The 16,144-nt window shown below is 42.9% G+C and overlaps 1 long non-coding RNA gene and 1 pseudogene across 1 annotated transcript in view; both read left to right on the plus strand.

Moving 5' to 3' along the window:
• Window positions 1–10,441, plus strand: part of LOC143440132 (uncharacterized) — a 77,270-nt gene extending 66,829 nt beyond the window's left edge. The window contains exons 3-4 of the long non-coding RNA XR_013108002.1: window positions 7,328–7,397; window positions 9,027–10,441. This is a non-coding gene — a long non-coding RNA (uncharacterized LOC143440132). The remainder of the gene's footprint in view (window positions 1–7,327; window positions 7,398–9,026) is intronic.
• A 2,353-nt stretch (window positions 10,442–12,794) lies between these two features.
• Window positions 12,795–13,925, plus strand: LOC143439965 (elongin-C pseudogene; annotated as a pseudogene).
• Window positions 13,926–16,144: the final 2,219 nt, after the last annotated feature.

The following is a 16,144-nucleotide window of genomic DNA, read 5'->3' on the forward strand; positions in this document are numbered from 1 at the left end:
AAAAAAAAAAAAAAAAAAGTCCCTGAAGGTGGAGAGCTTGTGAGGAATCTCTGGTATAGGCTTTCTTCTGAGGATAGCATTCCTTAGTTCCAGGGGAGCTGTCTGATACTGCCTCTGCAGGGTTCTGCACTGTACCCATCACATCAGCTGATCCCAGTGGGGCTGAGGGTGTCATTAGTTACTCCTCTCTGCTGCCTTGCCCTCCTTGTTCACGTAGACCACTCCTGGCCCTCCCACAGTAACTCTTTCCTAATTTTGTCAAGCCACCAAAGAAGATGGGAGCAGAGTGTGGTAAGAGCCAGGCCCCCCAGACTTAAGCCCTTGTCATAGTGAAGACAGGCAGAAGAAGGTCAGCGGCTCCCTGTGAGGACTACTGTACCATTCCAGATCCCCCCCCCCCCCAGTCGTATCCATGTAACTCACTGACCGAAAGCATGGTCTCTACACAGCTCTGCTGGCTGTGGTGTTTGCAGAGAGCCTCACAGCTTGCCTTGGAAACACAATCTTGTAGGCTGGGCCAATTTTCACTGGTTTTAAAATCAGAGAATGATGACTTAATCGTCCCATTCCTGCAGTAGACATGTCCTGAGCTCTGGGGTCAGTCGGTGCAAAGGAGATTTCAGGTTACATTTAAGGCTTTACTGACCATTTAAGCTATGGACAAAGTGAGGACAGGTCCATTATCTGATCCAATTGACGGGGGCACCCCTTCCCTCTATGTGACTCCTCCTCCCTCTGGCTGGCAGAAGTCCAGCCCTATTCTCTCCTCTACTCAATTATTGGCTGATCATCTTTATTGATAAATAAGAGAATAAACGGGGAGCAACATTTACACAAACTTGAAAGAGGAGCCACTTATAATAAGCATTGCAATGCCATGTCTGGATTGCAGCTGGATACAGAAGCAGGGAAATCAGCATTTGAATAACACAAGGTTGCTCTTTACTCAGAGCTCAGAAACAGTAAGCCTACATTTCCCCCATTTGTCTAATAAAAGGATCTTTCTCTTTTAATAGCAAGCTATATACAATACTAACAGTTACGAAAACTACCGGCTAAGAATTACATTCAAAATGTCTTGTCCATTTGTATTTAGCAACTTAGGAGAAACTATTTCTATTATCTAGTCTGTCTTAGTGACTCCGGCGTTCTGGATCTAAATCAACCTCTATCATAATTTGCATTACCAACCTAAAACATCTTAGACTTAAAGCCATCTTCTTAAATCTGAAACAACTTAGGTTTAATTGTGAGACTATAACTATCTGGTCTTCAACCCCATCAGAGGCCTGAGAAGGAATAAATATTACCTGTGTAGTCAATAAATACAGGCAAGCAGCTTCTAAATCTATAAAAATGACAGAGGAGCTGCCTGGACAGTCTTCTAAAATTATCTATATAATGTTAGAGCATCTATCTTCAGCCTTATGGCCCTGTATGATTGACAGACATCTTATTGTGAAGCAGAAATCATGGAGGACTGCCGACCTAGTCTTGGCAAAGCTTAGCAGTCGACTTCCCTGTATTCCATTTATCCATTGTTAACATTTTGTCTGCACCCTAGGCAAGGGCATTTTCTTGCCCCATGGCAGATTGCCACGTTTGAAGCAAACTTCAAATGGAGGTTCTTCAATGTTCATTCTCTTCTTTGAAATAAAATGGGGATGCTGCCAGGAGCAGACCTGTCTCATTGTGAAAAAAAGGCTTAAATTAATAAAATATCTTTAAATGCCATATTCTATACATCTCTGAGGTTTTGAAGGTCATCTATCTATATATAGTACATCTGGATTTTTTGTTTTCAGCTATTTATTATTTGAGTAACTAAACTTTTTTATTATTTGGCTGACTAAAGCTTACTTTTGTAAACAAGTAACTAGTGCCCACAAGACATTTACATTTGATTATCAACCTGCATTGCTTGATTATAATAAACAGTTTGTAGGAGCAGCTTTTAAAAGGACTGGAACTTACTATGCATTTTTAAATGAATCGCATAGGTATAATACGTTCCCATGTTGTAGTAAAATGCAAGCCTAAATCTGTAGCAATATACAAAGGTCTATACCAGTGTAACAAAATATAATCTCAATTTTGTATCAACATACAAAAATCAATACCAATGTAAGAATTTTGGCTTATGAATTTTCTTTAATCTAAAAATAGATTCAGTAATCTACCCATTATCCTTATTATTCTTAGTTTTTCTATATCCTCCCTTTTTTTAAAAAAAAAATCCATCCTTCCCTCACTTCCCCTGACACTAATAGGACAAAAAGGATAGAAGAGAGAAAAGGAAAAAGAAATCCCTGAATCTAACCTCTCTTCTTTGTTGCCTCCCTGATCAAGACCATAAACAATTTGTAACCAATCCCCCATAAAAATGACGATAAACATTCGTCACCCATTGAATGACCAAGAAACATCCACCCCACGTCTTGGGAATGGGACATCACTCTCTTAAGATTGTTTCGTGCTGATTTGGCCCTTTTTGGGAGAAGGGCAAGGAAACGGAGAAAATGATAAGTCTTCAGAAAGCTAGCTGTCACAGTTGTTCAGTTTCTATATTCTGTGAAAATGTAGGCTTAAATGAAGGCTTCAATGGGGCCCACATCATAAGAGGGAACCCATGACTGACACTGTGTGCTTGGCCAGAAACAAGAGCCTGGGAAGTCCAGAGACCCATGATAAAACCAAATATGACTGGTATTTAAAAGAAAAAGCCAATGGTCTCTTAGGGTCTACAAGACATCTGCCCAGGACCTTATAGCTTTTTAGAGTCTCAGGATTGAAGAGTTGGGTGTAATCTTGATAGGTCTGCCTTTATATTTTACTTTGCCTTTTTCTCTTGCAGCTTTTACTATTCTTTGTTCTGTACATGTAGTGATTATTATGTGACCAGAAGATTTTCTTGTCTGGTCCAGTCTGGTTGGTGCTCTGTAACTTCTTGTATGTTCATAGGCATCACTTTCTTTAGATTAGAGAAATTTTCTTCTATGATTTTCTTGAAGATGTTTTCTGGGCCTTTGATCTTGGAATCTTCTCCTTCTATTCCTATTATTCTTAGATTTGGTCTTTTTATAGTGTCCCAAGTTTCCTGGATATTTTGTAATAGAACCTTTTTAGGCTTTGCATTTTCTTTGACATATTGATTTCTCTTATTGTTTCTTCTGTGCCTGAGATTTTCTGTTCCATCACCTGTGTTCTGTTAGTGATGCTTATGTCTGTAGTTCCTGATTTCTTTCCTGGGTTTTTCAACTCCAGGATTGTCTTGGTTTGTGTTTTCTCTATTGCTTCTATTTCCGTTTTCAGGTCTTAGACAGCTTTATTCATATCCCTCACCTGTTTGATTATATTTTCCTGTATTTCTTTACATTTATTTGCTTCCTCCGTTAATGCCCTCTACCTGTTTAAATGTACTTTCCTGTATTTCCTTAAAGGATTTATTCATGGCCTCTTTGAAGGCTTCTATCATCTTTATAAGATTGGATTTAAGATCCTCTTCTTGTACTTCAGTTTTGTTGATATCCAGGGCTTGCTGTAGCAGGATGGCTAGGCTCTTGTTGATTGTGTTCCTTCAGTGTTCTTTAGGTATCTGGTTTTCCATGGTGTTGGCTAGATAATCCTAATGATAGCAGAACTTCTCAGGAAGGCAGGAGGAATCATGGGCCAGACAATGGAGGTCAGGCAACCCAACTCTGCTGGCTGTGCCTCAGGCAGAGATCGCTGGTAAGAGATTGGTGGGGCAGTATTCTAAGCATGATGAGGAAATACTAAAAGCAAAGCAAGACTGAAACCCAACAGGAATATCTCCAAACCCTTTAGTGCCATGTGTGATGCAAGACAGCTTAGATGACTCTGCCCTTATGACTTTACAGCCTGCCATAGCCCCTCTACCCCTCTGGCACTCTTGGTAAGTTCCTTTGTGTACTCTCTTTCTGGCCATCTTGAGCAGCTCACAGCTCAGGCATCTCTAACATGTTGCAACACGTGCAACCCAGGCTTCAATGTCACAGCTGCATGTAGTGGCCTAGCAACAGTCTCCCTACCTTGTAAGACAGTTGGCATCAAGCTTCCTTTAAGCTCAGAGGAAGATTCTGTGACCTCATTCCTAGTGTGTTCATCATGACTCTAAAGTCAGGACCATATCAATGGCACTTGGCAGGGCACTCCTTGCCCTTAGGACAGGTGCTGAATGGGGACACAGCATTGAACATAGGCCAAAAGGCTGATGATCTCTGGCCTTGTAAGAAATTTAATTCTTTCTTGCTGTTCTATGCTAAAAATATAACTCTTTATTACTGTTTTGTGCTTTATTAAGCTGTTCTGTGCTTCACTAATTGCCGAGGAACTATCTTTCTTATTATTTATAATTTTCTGACAATTAACATATGCTATATAGCAATGAAGAATTCAATAGAGATTTATTGCTAAGGCTTTTTTTTTCACTCTTGCCTGGACACCTACCCTCTCACTGGCCAGGCAAGAGGGAGCCTTGGAGCAATCAACTTTTAATGAACCAGGAAAGGAAAGTCATACCCACAGGGAGAAGCACTTTTTCACAAGCAAATATTCATAGATACATATACACTCATACACACAGACATGTTGGGCCTGACCACGTGTCTCATCAACTCTACAAGTATTCATGCATATACTTACACACACACACACACACACACACACACACACACACACACGAAGCAATAGCTCCCCATGAGCAGGTTTCATTGAGCAAACACCAGCACAGAAAGAAGTCACTCATTCTTGATGAAAACTAAGCTCCAAAGGTGATTGCTCAGAGAAAGAAAAGGCTTCTACCTTTGTGTTTCTGTTAGTAAAAAAAAGCCCTTAAAGAAAAAGCTCCTAAGTAAAGAGTGGTCTCATGGTAAGGTAAGAAAAAACCCGCCCGTTCTCTCTGCTCTGTGCTCTATTTGCTCTTTTATTGGTATAGTTCCTAGTTCTTGCACTTTTTAGGATACATGATCACATGGTATTCTTAGCGTCTTTATTTAAAAGTTCACAAATTCAAATCATAAATTGAATAAGAAGTTACAACAACAATGTTTTTACATTTGTTTCCATTAAAACTAGTTATCTAATTAAACATTCATTGTCTTTCACTAGTCCCACAGATTTATTAAATGTTTAAAACAATAACTCTTATGTCTAAATTAGCATGGTTTTGTCAAGAGGAAAATCATCTGCCTAGTGTCTCGTTGGTTTTGAGGTTTTGTATAGATAAATACAGTCAATATTTTATCTTCTGTCCTTGTACTTACAATAAACTTCATTCTCTTTCTTGACCTTTAGCTATCAGATAATGGCTTCATAGACAGCCCAGAAGGACTGTTTTCCTGGTCATAAGTCTGTTTCACATCTGCTTTCTATTTCAGTGCAATTCATTCATGACACACGAAGGTTTAGGGAGCCCTAATTGCAGCCTATATTATAGAGGGCTCAAAATTTACTTGTATAACTTAAGGAATTCTATAGAATTATTATTAGGAATTATGAAATCGTCAATTTGTCTACATAACATTGCTACAAGAAAATGCATCAGCAAAACATCTGCCCAATAGAGTGGGCTAATGCTGTAGGAGGAGCTAAGGTGGGAGGAGTAAGGAGAGGAAGAGGAGGAGTAAGGAGAGGAAGAGGAGGAGCTAGGGAGGCAGTGATGTAGGAGTGATGGAGAGCCATGCAGGTATGGAGAGCAGTCGTGGGTAGCAACTTTTATTTAGGTTAGCTAATTGGGAAGCAACTCTCTTTGTATGGGCATATTGTTATTGAGCATTACTAAATACATAAAGCCTTTGATTAATATTTAAGCATTAGAGTCTCATTTTTTTTACTAGGCCTGCATGGATGGCGGGATGGTCTGGGCAATGCCCAGCCTTGTGGAGACAGTGTGGGAGATCTTCCACACTGGCGTCTCATGGGTGGCAGGGCTGGTGTTTCTGGCTGGCCATTTCTTGCTGTGGCACGCATGTGGCCTCCAGCCTCAGAACATGGTAGCTGAGTTAGGCAGAGCCACCACAGCTTAGGTAGTTGGCTTGACTGGTGGCCGATTTTTTAAATAATTACTTCAACATAATGCCCAGGGATTATTATATTAATTTAATAATGGCAGGAAAGGCATATCAGCTGCAGGAATCAATCTTGAGATTTCTGAAAGTCGTGCAATTCAGAATTATGCGTTGTAGACCAAGCAAAACCATGTGTCATCTCCAAAACATCACTTGTATGCCTTTAGTCTTTCCTAAATGCCTGCTGACAAGGCACTGCCAAGTTTGGCTACCAAATTAAGCTGCACCTTGGCCCTCTTCAATTACATTCCCAATGCTGGAAATAAAGTTGCACATACCATACCTGGCATCTTCCTTTATTTTTACAACCCACTAAGTGCAGTTGCTGCTGGCTGTGTGTGGGGGTACATGGCCATCTACTGCAGCATTGGAAACCTACTAGTGGTCACATCTTTCTTTCCTTCCTTTCTCTTTTCTTTTCTTTTCTATCCTTTTCTTTTCTTTCTTTCCTTTTCCCCCTGAGACAGGGTTTCTCTGTGCAGCCCTGGGTGTCCTGGGACTCACTCTGTAGACCAGGCTGGTCTCAAGTTCAGAGATCTTCCTGCCTCTGCCTTCTGAGAGCTGGGATTAAAGGTGTGTGTTGCCATTGTCTGGCTCAGTGGTCATATCTTAAACAAAGGATCATCCTCTCCTTCATCCAACTGCTATCAGCTACCAATGGTTTCTCGATATGCAGAAGATCCTGGAGATCATCTATGCTGAGATTTGGGCTAGTTTGATTTTGTGCAAATAACCATATTGTTCATCATTTAAAATATTCAAGGTAGGCCCAGAACACACCATTTTACAGCTATCTCCCCATCCTTTAGTACTTATATTTTTTTTTCCAGTTCCTAGTCTCCAGTGATGTTCCCTGGATCTTGGTGGTGGTGATCAAGGAGGGGGTATGTTATTATAGAAGACCTGTGTAGGGCCAAGCATTTAGTCTCCTATTCCTTAGCACTCTGACTCATTATGTCTCAGCTCTGACTGCTTCACATTGCAGAAGGATGCTCGCTGACCAACACTGAGAACAGCCCAGGTCTATGGCTGTACATTATCAGCGCTGGAAATGGGGTGGAAGGCAGATGTTTGGGCCTGCCTAGTGGTCAGTGTCTAGGGAACCTCACCTGTTAGCACTGGGAGCTGGGCCCTTGAGTACATCTTGTTTGCCTCTCTATGTTTGTTGGTGTGTATTTTTGTCTTGCTGTGATTGAGTACATACCACTGAATTATACCCCCAATACTGTGTTTGTTTTCAGTCCGGACAACAGGATGTCCTTGGCAGCTTGTTCTGCATAGCTTACTTTTGCTGCTGGAAGACTCTGCTTGGTAAGTATCCTGGAATCACAAGACCTGACTGAACTTTGGCAGAGCAAAGGGGTGGAGTCAGAAGGTGGGGGTTGGATTTCACAGAAGTAACGGATAACTCGTCTCTGTCTACTCAAGGCTAGAGTCAGGCTGTGATTTAATTAGAGACATTCTCAGATCCAATGCTTAGTTCCTGGGAAGAGTCAGCATAAGACACTAGACTAGACGCTTTGCTCACAAGCAGCAGCTCCTCCAACTTTTATATATATATAACTTATATATATTATATATATATATTATATCTTATATATATAACTTATATATATTATATATAATATATAATATAATATATAACTTATATATTATATATATATATAATATAATATATATATATCCTAAGTTACACTCTTGCTAGCACCAGTATTTCATCAGTGACTTGAGGAGACAAATAGATTGATGCTCACTAAATGATAGAGATGCTGAAGTGAAATCGGCTGGGTGGTCTGGTACCCAGAAGATGCTCAGTGAGTAGTCCCTGTCCTCAGTCTGAGGAAGAGGGGTGGAAGTAGGGATTTTAAACACCTCTGAAGAACCACCTTCAATGAGTATCCAACCTAAGTACAGTCAATTCAAATGTGCACTGACAGGTGTGTTCAAAAACAATATCCAAGGTTGTCCTCTGGCTCCCACACACATGTACACACACTCATGTACACCTACACATACATTAGTATAATTTTTGGAGTGGGGTGTTGTGATTTTTTTTTTTTTTTGCTTGTCAAGATAGAGTTTCTCTGTGTAGCCCTGGTTGTCCTGGAACTTGCTGTATAGACCATGCTGAGTTTGAACTCATAAAGATCTGCCTGCCTCTGCCTCTCAAGTGGGATCAAAGGTCTAGAACACCACTGCCTGGCTGTGTGTGTGTGTGTGTGTGTGTGTGTGTGTGTGTGTGTGTGTATTCTTAAGGATGTGGTCAAGGGAGCCACTGGGGACTAAGTAGGGGTCAGGTAGTTCCTGTCTCCCCTTCTTCCTTTGTCAGTGCTCCATTACTGAGTGTGGGACCATGAAAGGTAGTGTGGTCCCAGGTTGAGCTAAGGCTAAAAGCACTGGAGACACTGAAGGGATAGTAGAAGCTTTGCCTGTTCCCAGATACCAGCTCCTGTCACTAGCCACAACTCTCCATAGATTTTGGGCCACCAGCCAGTCATGTAAGAGCAGTGCCCCAATCCCCTCCACATGTTGAGGATGTGACCTGTGGTCACATAGTCTCAAGACAGTTCTCCATTTTAATGAGGTACCTAAAGGCCTGGAGGGCTTAGCCAATAAACTTTCCTTCTCAGACACTCCTCCCTGCAAAAAGTATTTAACTTCAGGCCCATCCTGAGAACTGGGGTATGGTTTTACACATCCACTTTCCACCATGACAATAAATGTCTTAGAACTGCCTCTTTTCATGAGAATCTGCCACGGAGAAGGTGAAAATGATTGAAGAACAGTGTATGTGACTATGGCTATGTTAACAGTAAAATACTTTTATTTGTACAAGAAACACATGCATTAATAACTATAATAATAATAATAAAAAGAATCCACCATGGGGAGCCATTGAGAAGGCATTTGCCTATAAAGCCACTGTCTTGTCTCCCATAGAAGACCTCTCTGTTCTCCCAGCCACGACCACCACCAAGCCCAAGCCTACTGCTGCAGTCAAGCCAAGGACTCTCCCTGCACCAGCCGAAGCCCCCTTCACCACCCCACGCCACCCCCACTAGATCCCCCCACTCTGGTCTCAGCTCTTTTGTGGCTTCCAGCGGTGCCTGGATATTCAAGAGCCTGAGAACTTGAAGGCTGACGGCCCCAGCCTCATCCCAGACCCAGGGACCCCCGAGCCAGCTCCTGCTATCCTGCACCTCAGACTGCTTTCCCACCCCTGGAGTGTCATCCCAGGGCTTCCCTACAGCCCAACACCCACCTGCCAACGATGTGGGCTAAGCACAGTTCTCACAAGTGGGGGAAGGTAGGGCAAAAGCTGCTTTTCTTACGGCTACAGGAGAGCTCAAGCGGCCAGGCAGGGACAGTGGCTGCCTTGGTGGGCAGACCGCAGAAGCCCCGCGCAAGAGAGAGTGCAAATGTAGAGGCAGGAAAGCAAAGTCTCAGCAGACAGAGTCCCCTGCAGGGTGTGGGGCCAGACCTGCTTTTCACCAGGAGAACTGAGAGCAGAGCAAATGGCGAGAGAATGAGGGGAGAGGGAGGGGAAGGGAGAGGGAAAGGCGGAAGCCTATGATACAGATTGCTAGTGAGAGAATTGTTTTGAAATGTCAGTTTAGTGGCCATGTAGAGATATTGCTTGCTGCTTGCTATGAATTAAACCGGATGTCGGAGTAGGTAGAGACAAGGCTGCAAAGACCAATCCATTGGGTGAGAGTAGGGTTATTAACTACCCCTATCTGCATCCTGAGGATACAGTCAATAACCAGAGAGACTGACAGTCAGGCCAGTAAATAACCAGAGAGACTGACAGTCAGGTCAGATCACCAGGTCTGAGGGCCAAGCTTGGGGCTGATGCCCTGAGTGACGGAGGGTGGTTCACTCAGGCCTGGGGTTTCTCAGCAGTGATAAAAGAACTGCCTCAGAGGAGAGGAAAATCTCACCCAAGGGAACAAAGGTAGTGAACAGACTAAATATCCCCATCCTCAAGGGTAGCACAGGGGGAGCTCCGAGCTCAAGAACTCTCCCCTGGGACCATGGAGACATTTACTCTGACCAGTGTGGGGAGGGCGCTTACCATTTCTCCAAAGTTTGGTCTAGCAAGCGTTGGCTCTCCATGTGGTAGCAGAGGGATATAAACCTGCAGAGTTTCTAAATCTGAATCATGGCACCAAATGTTGTGTTTATAAAAAGATAAGGAAAGAAGGAATATGTTTTGGATATGTAGTCAGGTATAGGGGAAAGGGGTGCCTCCGTGTGCCCATGCTGAGGCATCCCTTCCCCCACAGGAACCAGCCACACAATATATAGTATAGAATAGAGTTTATTCAAGGCATGGAAAAGGGAGTTGAAAGGGTAGGAGAGACAGAGAAAGGGAGAGAGAAAGGGGGAGAGAGAGAGAGAGAGAGAGAGAGAGAGAGAGAGAGAGAGGAAGAAGGAGGAGGAGGAGGAGGAGGAGGAGGAGGAGGAGGAGGAGGAGGAGGAAGAAGAAGAAGAAGAAGAAGAAGAAGAAGAAGAAGAAGAAGAAGAAGAAGAAGAAGAAGAAGAAGAAGAAGAAGAAGAAAGGGAAGTAGAGAAGTAGAGGCTGGCCATGAACCCATGGAGAGAGAGGGGGAAGGGGAATGGGGAGAGTGGGGAGAGAACAAAGGGAGGACAAGAAGACAAGAGAGCAAGAGAGAGTGGAGGAGGTGAGTAGCCTCTTTATCAGTGCCAGGTAGCTTGTTCCTCTGACCGCATTCCCTCCCTCTGCGGACCAGCCTCTGTTCTGCAGTCTCCTTACAGGTAGCCCAGCAGCCTACCTGACCTCTCAGCAATTCCTCCCACACTGACTTAGCTTGTGTCTCTCGGTTCCCCATGTTATATCCAAGAAGAAAACTTCTGAGTGGTTCATCTAGGCCAGGTGTTCACAATGGGTTCCAACATGAGGGTGGGGGTGGAGTCACCTGAGAGCTAAATCTGTCCCAGCAGGCAGAGCAGACTCCATGAAAGGAGTACAGATGGAAGGGGTCTAAGTATACTGACCGATTCATTAGATTGTTCCGAGGAAAGTTAGGCCCCACCTGGATGCAGGAAATGTAATCTTTCAGTTTTGTGCACCCCGAATATTATCTGTAAAATTAAGGGAAGGCCAGTGCAGGCAGCGTTGGAGAAGTCTGTGATGCTGGACGGTCTGGGGCTGGATGCTTTGGAGCTATCTAGGATGTAGATTCTGAGGGAACATCTGGGGCTGGCAAGTTGCCGGAGCAGTGGAGCAGTTTTTAGTTGATTTGAGGCTCATGGTCCTCGTACTTGGGGAAGGGGGGTCCCAAGACCAGGGAAAGACCAGGACCAGGGAGAGGGGCAGAGATCTCACCCTCAGGAATGGGCAGAAGGGGGAATTCAAGATGTTGGGGAACAAGGTTTACGCAACAAAGAATAGTGTACCTGAGAATTCGCTCACTGGGAACAACCAGATCTTGGGGTTCAGAATTTAGGATTTGTATACACAGCACCAGACCAACCCCCAACAAGTGAGTTAGCAATGGAATGTGGAGGGGTTTTGGAATACTGGCTGTGTATTCTGACTGTCGGTGAGGGAAAGGGGTGAGTGGTGGGGAGAGTGACCAGTGTGCATCTCGGCTGGTCAGTCAACATCATCAGAGATCTGAGGATGGATTGTATTGGGAGTTATAAACTAAATGGCATCTGTATCAGTTAAAATGGCAGAGACATTTCATTACCTAGACAATAGCCCTAGGCTCCTGGGGTCTTGATGGCTGGGCAGTAGTGGTAGGCTTTCAGCTGCCATACTAGGCAGTGGCCTTGAGCTGTCAGATTCAGATTTGAGAGATTTTTTTGTTTTTGTACTCGGGAAAATTGACATCACTTTTGGCAATTAACCCAAAAGTGTTTGCCATTGGAGCAGAGTCCTGACAGCCCTGAGACCTGGGCAACTTGCTCAGTGGTTAGTGGTTAGTGTTACCACAATCCAGGTGGAGTCACTGTCATCATTGTGCCCTCTCTGTCGTCTTTGAAGACCACACGGTTTGTGTTAGGCATGGATATGTCTGAAAGGAACTCAAAGTTGGCACAGGACACCTCAAAACAGAGAAGATTTATTTGCCCCTGTGGGACAAAGGGCAGGGAATAAGAGACAAAGACAGGAAACAGAGGATGAACAAGAAGAAAAAGGAACAAGTTGGGGAGGGAGGATTGAGCCAAGAGGGACCAAGGACTGCCTTGGGATAGAGAGGAGACAGACACGGCCTATAAGCAAATGGCAGTTTGTAGATGAAAAAAGGAAATTCCTGTGTTAGGATGAGTTGGCTAATTTTAATGGTGCATGTTAATTAGGTGAGGCAAAAGAGGGCTTCTGATAGCTGGGCCTTGATAGGCAGCTTCAGGAAGAGCAAGTGGCCAGATGATGAATAAGACCTTGGTGGCTAGCTTTAGGAATGTAATCTAACGGTTTAGTAAGGCAGAGGGAATGGGGAAAGGACAAGGCCTGCCAGAGCCATGTTTACCATGCTTGGGCCCACTAGAAAGCCCTTCAGTGTCTCTATAATTATTAAACATTTTAAATGTCATATTCAGCAGATCTCTGAAGAGTTTGAGGACCATCTACCTAGTATGTTTGGTTTTAGGCTTAACTTTGAAAAAGAAAAAAAATATTATATATATTTTTATATATATTTTACATATATTTTATTATATATTTTATAATATAATATTATATATATTTTATTATATATATATATATGTCTTAGGTGTGTATAGTCCAAGGAGGGAGAGTGGAAAAGTGAAACCATGTTAAAGGGAAGTGGAGATAAGAAACTTTTGGCAGTGTAGAACAGAATGTGATATTAGAGATTTGGGGATCTTGTATTTGTGTCAACCCCAGGAGTTTTGATAGAGGAAAAGACCGAGCAAGCAATTGAGGACAGGGAAGGGTTAATTTGAGAAAGTGGCTTACAAGGAGAGAGAAGATGGGCATAGGGAGGGGGAGACGACAGGCCATAACTATATTACATCTCCAGGGTAGAGGTGAGAGGGTTAGAGAAAGATTGAATGCACAAGGGCAAGGGAAAATCAACGGCGGAGAATTTGGCTTCAGGAAGGGAGGCCGGAGCAGAGGCAGCTGCAGGTGGAGGGTTTGCCAGCCTAGGCTGACACAGGAGCGAGTGTGGCCGTTTTCTCATCTGTAAAATTAAGAAATGAGATGGTAGGGGTGGCCCTAAATAGGGGCTGTGGTGGTACATGGGGTTATGGCTGTGGTGGCTGCGGGACTGGCTAGAAACTACTAAAGTTCCTCTGGGATTAAATAGAATTTTATAAGAACATAGTGGATGGAGAGGAGAAAACCTACGGTGGCTGTGAAGGCCCTGATGCTATCTATGTATGTAAAATTAGTATCTTCTGATGGCCATGAAGTTATCGTAAAGTGAGAACATGCATTAACATCAGGAACAATAAAGGCCATGTTGAGTGGTCCAGGTCAGTTTGCCGAGAATGAAACCAACGAGGTCAATTTTAGAGATTCCTTCACATGTGCTATCGAAAGTGTGCATGCATTTCACCTACAAGGTCCACTATACTAACAGCTCCACTGAGATTCCTGAGTTCCCAATTCCACCTGAAATTGCACTGGAACTGCTGATGGCTGCAAACTTCCTAGATTGTTAAATAAAATAAATTATAATAAACTGATAATCATTTTCAGTATTTAATACCTGTAGTTCAGTTAGTGATTCTTTCACATGTAGCATGTTGCCTGTATGAACTTGAACTCCAAAGTTAATTGCTGAGCAGATTCCTTCTGTCATTTGCATAGCAGAGTTGAAATTTGTTTACTACATCAACAAATTAAGGACGTCTCACAAAGCCAAAAAATAAATAAATAATGCCAGTTTCTAGGTGGTTTGTTCTCTCCTTTGGATGTGACCTTTAAAATTATAACTGATATAGCAAATCCTGGAATGTAAGCGTAAATGAATATTCGACAGGTAAATACAGGGGCTTTTTATGGTTTTAGTGGTTTTTTTGTAAGAACCAGTTCTGATCTTAAGCCACTGAGCAATACTAGAGTTATGCAAATGCTTACATGAAAAACATGTTCACAACTTAGCCAAACCTTGGTTTTTGTAACTCAAAGGATAAGAGTTGAAATTTCTTATGTGTTTTTTGATAAACTGCAGTGTTGTTTAGGTGCAAAAAAAAAAAGAGAGAGAGAGAAAGAAAGAAAGTAAGAAAGAAAGGAGATGAGAACGGAGGTGGTGCAGGCCTGTGATCTCAGCACTCAGGAGGAGAAGGCAAGAGGTTCATGAGTTCTCACTATAAGTGCTACATAGTGAGATGCCATGTGTGGTAGTTTGAATATGCTTGGCCCAGGGAGTGGTACTATTAGGAGGTGTGGCCTTGTTGGAGGAAGTGTGTCACTGTGAGAGTGGGCAATGAGACCTGCATCCTTACCACATGGGAGCCAGTCTTCTCCTAGTGGCTGTCAGATGAAGATGCAGAACTCTCAGCTCCTCCTGCACCATGCCTGCCAGGATGCTGCCAATGTTCCCACCTTGATGATGATAGACTGAACCTCTGAACCTGTAAGCCAGCCCCAATTAAATGCTGTCCTTATAAGAGTTGCCTTGGTCATAGTGTCTCTTCACAGCAGTAAAGCCCTAACTAAGACGCTGTGTGTGAGGAAATAGTGTTTTCAAGACAGAACAGGGAATTATGAACTCACAGAGTCTATGACAGCATGCACAAGACCTGCTCAAGGTGAAGCCAGAGATCTTACACAGAGGCTTGGAAGTGAATAATAGAGTCCCACCCTTGGCCAAGAATCTATTCACAATTAATAGCTTCTTTCTGTCGGGGCAGAGAGGAGACCAGTGTTTTTCCAATCTGGTGACACTGGGTATATAACCCATGCTCCAGAGCAGGCCCAGTGTTCGGTAGCTAGTCAACACAAATCAGATTCCACATTTCTGGGTTTTATTTTGTTTTTGTTGTTTTAGGTTTTAAAAGTGAAACAAGGAGGAAGGGAGGAAGGGAGGGAGGGAGGAGGGAAGGAAGAAGGGAGGGAGGAGAGAGAGAATCTGGGTAGCGTTGGGGGAGGTATTAGAATATAAAGATGTATCGAATTCTCAAAGAATAAATAAAAGCATTTAAAAACAACAGGTGAGTTCAAAGTCAGTAACGCTCAGCTTTTCACGTGTCAGGTGCCCTTCTAAAGCACTTCATGGGCACTGACTTACTGTGAAACATTGAACATGAGTTCAATGAACTCATGTGAAACATTGAACATGAGTCACCATAGACTTAAAGCATATACTAAAATACAAATGACTCTTACGTTGAAACCTAATTCTCAGTGTGAAGTGCCCTTCTAAAGCACTTCATGGGCACTGACTTACTGTGAAACATTGAACATGAGTTCAGTGAACTCATGTGAAACATTGAACATGAGTCACCATAGACTTAAAGCATATACTAAAATACATATGACTCTTACGTTGAAACCTAATTCTCAGTGTGAGGTTAGAGTCTTGTGTTACTGGGGACTGAACTTAGGATCTTGTGTATATACAGGCATTCTACTATTGAAATGGTGACTTAGAATATAAGGGTGAGGGGTCTTCTGAGTGGGATTAAGAAACCCTAGGAGTGCCTTCGACTCTGAGAACAAATGAGGCCATCTATGATTTTAGACATGAATACGATAACTTGATCTTAAAGCTGCACACTGAAGAGTATTGTGTTCTATCAGTCCAAACTAAGTCAGGTGTCTTCTATTCCAATACCCAGTGAACAGATGCGAAATCATCGATTGGCTCCATCCTCCTTCCCATACCACCTGGCCTTTGCCTCCCCACAAGTTCAGCTTTCCGTTGCTAAACTTCTGGTGTTTAAATTCTCTAAACGAAACTGAAAGGCAAATTAGAACCTGAAGGTAAATGTTTTGTTTCCTTTATTACCTACCATAGTCCAAATCTCTTTAGTAATGATACATAATGCAACGAAGTTGGATGCCAAAACACTGGCAAAGTTCTCTGTGGTTGCTTGGCTGTGTCCGTCGCTCTATG

The sequence above is a fragment of the Arvicanthis niloticus genome, chromosome 28 (assembly GCF_011762505.2).
Source record: "Arvicanthis niloticus isolate mArvNil1 chromosome 28, mArvNil1.pat.X, whole genome shotgun sequence".
Taxonomy (NCBI): domain Eukaryota; kingdom Metazoa; phylum Chordata; class Mammalia; order Rodentia; family Muridae; genus Arvicanthis; species Arvicanthis niloticus.